This window comes from Lissotriton vulgaris, chromosome 1_1 (genome assembly GCF_964263255.1).
Source record: "Lissotriton vulgaris chromosome 1_1, aLisVul1.2, whole genome shotgun sequence".
In the NCBI taxonomy this organism is placed as follows: domain Eukaryota; kingdom Metazoa; phylum Chordata; class Amphibia; order Caudata; family Salamandridae; genus Lissotriton; species Lissotriton vulgaris.
Window position 1 is genome coordinate 840057660 of NC_141685.1, and position 6000 is coordinate 840063659.

At 44.2% G+C, this 6000-nt stretch overlaps 1 protein-coding gene across 1 annotated transcript in view; it reads right to left on the minus strand.

Annotated features, from left to right (window-relative positions):
• The window catches only part of VAMP4 (vesicle associated membrane protein 4), a 177128-nt gene extending 173759 nt beyond the window's left edge, over positions 1–3369 (minus strand). Inside the window, exon 1 of the mRNA XM_086957617.1 lies at positions 3246–3369. The gene's annotated coding sequence lies outside the window, so the exon portion shown is untranslated. The remainder of the gene's footprint in view (positions 1–3245) is intronic.
• Between the last annotated feature and the right edge of the window lie 2631 nt (positions 3370–6000).

Sequence of the window (6000 nt, forward strand, 5' to 3'; positions counted from 1 at the left end):
AAAATAGGGTTAGTAAATGCCAAAAGGCTATTTAGCGGTCACAAATAGCCTGATTTTCCGTTTACGACCACTAAAACCTTTTGTACATTTGGCCCAAAGTCCCTTAATCAAGTCATGTTTTATGAAAGTCTATGCCCTTGTTAGCCTCGGAATTAGTTTCACACTGACCAGAACTGTTTTATGCTTGTTTTCTGTTTTCATATTTTGGCATGCATCCAACATGTTTCACTAAATGATAGCTCAGAGAAATGGTATCTCAAGTTGAGCAATAGTTTAGACAAACTCCTCACCACCCTGAGGTTGCAATTATTTCTGTATATTTTATCTAGAAAATAAACAATAGCCAATCTTGATTTCAGGCTTCTATGATTTGCATATAATCTGGGAGAATTCTTGGACCGTCAAAAACACTCTTGACTTACTAAATTTTGTAAACAAGCATACATACATACATACATACACACGTTTATGTCTCTCTTATAGACTTTACTTCCTGTTGGCGAAAGGTCTTTTGTAGACCACAATGAAAACCCAACAGTGGGCTTAGTGCCCATCAATAGCTTATTTTTGGTTAGCTTACTAGCCACTCATTTGCTTACTTATTATTCCATTGCTTTTCTTAATCTTCTTCTGCTTGTGCTTACCTTCGGTATAGTCTCTCTACCATCGTCTTGATTCAGGCCGAGCTATTTTTAGCTCTACTAGTCTCATCTGGCGATTAGACTTAGGCTGGTAAGGAACAGGTGTTCTGTTCATTCAGAAAGTGAATGAGCAATAAAGATGCCATTAAATCTTGTTTTTATCTTGAAACATTCGCTGTTCAAGGAAAGAGGTCAAAAGTCAATTTGTTTTTTAACTAATTGTTGTTTGGAAAATGAGGTTTATTTTTCGCTCTCTTTCCAGAGTTCACGGCTTTTGTCAAGTGAGAGGTCAGTTATTCTTCTCTAACACATAAAAAAATAATTTGAATAACCAGTAAATTAATATTACAAATATTTCAAAAAATATATCAGGAATTACAAAAGAACTTTTTTTGTAATTAAGAAGTGTGATGCAAACAAAGAGTTAAATAGGAGCAAAGTAAAACGGAACACTTTACTTGGCGATGTACAAATGACACAGTTGTAGAAACTATTTCCAAACTTTGTTTGTACACTATATATATTTTTAACCAGTTAAACTACGTCAGTGGGAAAGTATGTGGCTATTTCAATGTAATATCTACAGATTACAAATGACAGTATGTTACCACTTCATGCTTTAATTATGCATTTATTAAAAGTGATAAATTTTAAACATGATTTGAGAAACATTCCTGCCCCAGCCCTGATGAAAATGTAGTTAATGAACAAAGAGGCAAGACAGGGGTCATGTGTATCCTATATGTGGCTAGATTTCTATAATATGGAAAAAGGTTTAGTCTATTTAATCAAACAAAAGAGTTTTTTCATACAGCAGACATTCTGAACTTGCACATTTGAAGGTGCTCTCATATGTAATATTGAAGAAAACGGGGGCTAAATTAATTGAATAATTTGACCGTGATCACATCCTTTCAAATCAGTTTATGGATCAAGAACAATACAAATAGGCAGAGTAGATAATTTAGGTCGCCAGACCTGCAGGTCTTGTAAAAGGTTCTGATTTTTAGAGCCATGTGATAAGATCCTTTCACTGCTCAAATTTAGAACACGTTCTTAACCATTCAGCACTCCATAAGAGTACAGGTAATACCTGTATACCATAATGTGCTTCAACTGCCCCCCGCCACCCCTGAATGACACCAGTGGTCTGTCTTGCTCCCCATCCCTACCAACTGGCCTGTGAATGCACAGCAACAGGCACATTTTTGCCAGGGTAGGACTAAAAAGCATATTACTGGTTTTGGTTTAGATCCTGTAATCCACATTTTGCATCGACACACAAGCCTTGAAATAGCAAAGTTTTTTGTGGCACTGGAGAAACGTCCAGGGGCTGCACTCACTCAGCCGGCGCTTACAGCAGAGGGAGAACTTAGCAAGACTGAAAAGGACTCATTATAAAGGCAAGACCTGTTGGTTTAGCCAATGCAGGTTTTAATCTGTAACCACTGTCCATAATGCACTCTGAGCTCACATTTCTTTAGAGTGTTCACTTTAATAGTACAGGCTATGCATTGATAAATTATGACCAGATGTTTGATCAACTTAAACAGATACAAACCTTGGTTTAGAGGCCAACAATCCCCTTTCACCGATCCCTACTGTACACTGGCATACATAACGTTATGTGATGCAGCGGGTGGGACCTACTTGTTCAGTGAGTTACACTAATCTGAAAAGTGGTTCTTGACGTCATACATAGGTCCTTGCCATCAAGCAATAGGAATACTACCGCCCTGTGAATGGACCCATGCATGAAGCAGGAAACCCCCAATTGTGACAAAGGCAGTCTTGTTTCATGGACGCATCATTTTCTCATTGTATTTAGCATCTTTTCTGAGTTGTCAATCTCAAAGTAAATCTAAAACTGCTGTTGGATAAACATGGTAAAAAATAAAAAGAGTTTACCACAGTCCTTAAAAACATGTTATTAGCCAAAATAGTTGCAAACCTGCATTATGTTTTCCTAAGTGAATTTCAGCTGCTCTCAACACTACTGCTCCGACTAAATGAACTGTTAAATGCTGCTCAATAACCAGATCAGTCATTGGCTTCAATGGACTGTTAGAATATTATACATTATTTAAAATTGAAATAGAATATTTGCATTCCCATTTAATGAGTCCATCAGAAACTGAACATTTCCAGATTGAATGCAAAAATCATATAGCGTTTATTCCTTTTTTTTTTTTAAACCATACTTTTAGATCGACAGATCTTTAGGAAATGTGGCTGCAAAGACTTCAACCACGAAATGAGAAAATGAACACAATTACTAGAAACAGTTTTATCACTGGGGCGTACGTATAGACAAGATATATAATGCATGTTAGAATATTAACTATCATCTAAAAATCTACAGAAAAGAACAAGAGTGCACGTAATGACTTTAGTTAACACCACTGATACAATGTCAGCCGACTGACTGACCTTAACCCAGGAAACCTGCCCCTGCATACCACCGTCCACCTTCATTACTACTTCATCAGCCTTTCCCATCACAATCTTTACGTCACGGTGATAAGTTCAATTATCACCACACTGAAGACAACCTATTCAATTACAGCGGTTTACAAAAACATCGTTTATAGTAGACCTTTTTACCTCTCAGTACGGTGGCAACCTGCCCGCTACTCAGACAGATCCGTGAATTTAGCATCACGCTCGTTGTCCCTATCTATGGTTTTATCATTGTCATTTGTCACTAATTGTAGGGCTTCCGGGTCGCATAACAACCAATCCCACTGTTGAATATATTCTGTCAGTCGTCTGGGGCAAGCCGGGGCTGATAATGTGCAAAACGATCTAGGATTGGAGAGTTGGGAAACCCAGCCAATCACACTGCGCCATACAGATTTCTGAAGTGGTATTGGCTGTGGATTCCTCAAGAGCAGGTGCTCGATCCGTACTCGCTCGCTCTTATAGTCAGACAGTGGTGAATGTCCGTGATGCTCTTACTGGCGAGAGGGGGACCTTGCGGGAACTTGTATGTTATTCATGGACTGTTCGCCTAGAGCCTGTCACAGCGTAGCTAAACACAGTAGCCGCGCTGAATAGGACCATTTATTGAAGTGGGAATGGGATAGAAGAGGTTTGAGGGGGGAGAACAGGGCTCAGAGAGGGTCTTTGCACGAGAACTTACATGGCATCTGTAGTGTAGGAGGCTTACCAGTGATACGAAATATCATTGCTTTAAGTGGGTTGAAAAAATGGGGTGGGGGGGTCTCAAAGGGGCGTGGTCAATGTAATTAAGGGCGTGGCTTAAAAATACGCACGCGAAAAATCTGTATTTAGCACAGTGTGCCGCCCGACTTGTATTTTGCTGTTCCTGTCATTGCATCCAGATATATCATACAACAAGTAACATCATACCTACAGGTTAGAACTATTGGCTTTGTCAATGGTTGCTAGGAGGCGCACAACGCCCATTGGGCTCCAAGAGCTTCACTATGAACGATGGACGAGTTAGCGGCTGCAGTAGTCACTCTACAAACCGAGCTTATAGCACTAAGGGTAGAAAACCGCGCCTAGTTTCAGAATTAGATACCATAAAAGCACATAAACAAATAGAAGCTAGAGTAGCAGATCTAACTCCTAAGCACCAAAAGAGTTGCATACAACCTGCTCACTTCCATGTTCCTTCACCCTCTTCTGCTACTTCCTCTGCAGCAGGTTGCGCTCCACCTGTAAAAGTGATAGTGATGATGCCTTCTCCAACACCTTTACCAATGCCAGAGAGATTCAATGGGGATAGCAGTAAATATGAGGTGTTTATGAATCAGTGTCATCTGCAGTTTTTATGGAGAGCGGCCTCATTTCCTGACAATGTGGCCAAAGTCGCCTTTATAATCTCTTATTTAAGGGGCAACGCGGCGCTTTGGGCGGTGCCACTCGTAGAAAACGACGATCCCGTTTTGTATAACTTGCCGCAGTTCAAGGACAGAATGAGAAGTCTTTTTGCATGTCACTCGTATATGCAGGCAAGTGACAATGAGCTATTGGGGCTTAAACAGGGTTCAAAGGATCTGCTAATCCACATTGCCACCTTCAATAGATTAGTGACAGAGACCCAATGGCCTGAAGAAAAGAGAACCTTCCTGTTCTATAGGGGATTAAAAGATGAATTAAAAGACATCTTATCTGGGAGGTGGGAGGAGGAGCCGGGAGCCGAGCGGACGTGGATCGTCTCGGCTCCCGGTTCACGAGCTGCTCAAACCCGGCTCTGGGCTGCTACGTCCCTTCCTCTGATCGCCCTTTTTTCCCCACATGAAGCGGAGCGAGGGGGGCATCTGCAGAGCAACTGAGATTGCTCCTAGCTAGGCGGACAGGTTCGATCTCCCGAAGAGAGAGAGGAGAGGGCGGTGGCGCTCAAGATGGAGGGCGGCACCTTGCCTTGGACTCTGCCGACTGCGGCCGCCGCTGGGAGGTAGGATTGCGACCTGCACTCCCCCGGCCTGTCCAGACTCTCGCTGACTGTGCGCGGCAGCTGACGGGAGATAGCACCATCTAGCCCTACTTTGACGGCGACCCCCACCGAGGGAATCCTCCCAGCGCCTGCCTGACTCCAAGATGGTGGCCGGCGGCGACTTTCGGATGGCGATCGCCGCTTCCTCTGGCTCGCCCCAACTTCTCCCCGGCCTCTTGTCTAGCCCCGATTTCCCCGCCTGATTCCAGGTTGTCCCCCAGGGTGGACTATGCTCTTTCAACATTGCCGACAGGGCCCAGCAATACCTGCCTGACCTGCTTTCAGCCCCGAACAGCCTTCGGTAGAGCAACTTCCGAGGAGTGGGCCGTGCTTTGGGGGACCATGGCCCTCGCGCCCCGCAGCACCAGTGACTACTACTGTTTGGCACAGGTCTCCTGATCAGATCCACTACCCCTGTCGGGCGGCTGCTGCCCGTGGTTGAGTCCGGTCACCGATACACTGCAAAGACAGTGCCTCTGGATTGTTTTGGTTTTCACTGGAACTTGTTATGTCCCGGCTGCCGTGGCAGCGCCCCACAGCCAACGCGTGACCGCACCAACACCTTCACCACCTTGCGCACTCTCACGCCCACCGAGCCGGATGACCGCAAGCTCTCCAAGATGGCGACGTGCCTGCGGCTGGCCTCCAACTCCATCTCCCACCTGGGCTCCCACCTTCTCTCCTGGACTTCTTAACTTTTGTGCTGTCCTGACCGACACTTTGCTGCTGTTTTCAGACAGTTTTCTCTGGACTCTAGCCCTCCTCCCACTCCCTCGTCCTTTAACCCTTTTCCCCGTGGATGATCCTCAAATGTTTCCTCCCTTTTCTGCTTCCCCTTCCCTCCATACCCTTGCATCCCACCCACCCTCCCTTTGTGCTGTGACTGCATCCACA